The following is a 1302-nucleotide window of genomic DNA, read 5'->3' on the forward strand; positions in this document are numbered from 1 at the left end:
AATACAGCCAGTACAATGAAATTGTCAGCCCCTAAAGCGGGTACTGGTCCCACTGCCTTGAACTGCACCAGGATCATCGTGCGCTACTGGCAATGTTGGGGACAGGCCCAAAAAACTGGGGACAAGCCCAAAAAACTGGGGTCAAGCCCAAATACTGGGGACAAGCCCATATAACTTAGGAGACTTTTGTGGACACTTGATCCTTTGCTAAGGATACCTCAATCTTCTGCAAAACTCAGAACTAAATGAAAGAAGGATAAAGGATCCAGGATCCTTCTCCTTGCAGATAAGTTAATTAAAGAACTGGATAAAACTGAGGTTAGATCATTACCAGAGTGAGGATCGTCTATCCTCTGAGGATCCTTGATGGACATCGGACACTGAAATAATTGAGGATCCTGGATCCTTATTACATGAAGTATCTTTTTAAATGGACAGCATTCCAAGCCCTTGGTAGTAAATCTACTTCCATTGTTAATAATCGATATGCCCCCTTTCATGCCTCAGCTTCAATAAGATAGGGACCTTCCCATTTTGGTGCTAACTTGCCATCAGCAGGATTGGTGGTATTTTGGAATGCCTTCCTCAACACCATATCACCAACTTGAATCTTCCTAATCCTGACATTCTTGTTATAAGCTCCAGCCATCCTTTGTTGATAACTAGCCATTCTTATCCTTGCCAAATCCCTGAGTTCTTCTATGGTATCCAAGTACTGAACCAAGTTTTCAGCATTTCCTTCAGGATCACGGATGCTTGTTCTAGCAGTAGGAACCACCATCTCTGTAGGGATCACTGATTCTGCTCCAAACACTAAAGAAAATGGAGTCTGGCCAGTAGCATTCTTGGGGGTTGTTCTATCAGCCCATAGTACATAAGGTAGTTCTTCTGCCCATTTTCCTTTCTTGGATCCAGGCTTCTTCTTCAAATTGTTGATGATGATCTTGTTGGATGATTCTGCTTGACCATTAGCTTGTGGGTGGACTGGTGTTGATGTTATCATCTTAATCCCCCAGCTGTCACAAAAGTTAGTAGTTCTACTCCCAATAAATTGGGATCCATTATCACAAACAATTTCAAAAGGGATACCAAATCTAGTAATAATATTTCTTTTAATAAAGGATATCACTTCTTTTTCTCTGACTTGAGCAAAGGCTTCAGCCTCTATCCACTTGGAGAAGTAATCAGTCATAGCAAGCATGAACACTTTTCCACCAGGTGCCTTGGGAAGTTTACCAACTATATCCATTCCCCATCTCATGAATGGCCAAGAAGAGGATATTGGATGCAAAAGCTCTGCTG

This window comes from Helianthus annuus, chromosome 9, assembly GCF_002127325.2.
Source record: "Helianthus annuus cultivar XRQ/B chromosome 9, HanXRQr2.0-SUNRISE, whole genome shotgun sequence".
NCBI lineage: Eukaryota > Viridiplantae > Streptophyta > Magnoliopsida > Asterales > Asteraceae > Helianthus > Helianthus annuus.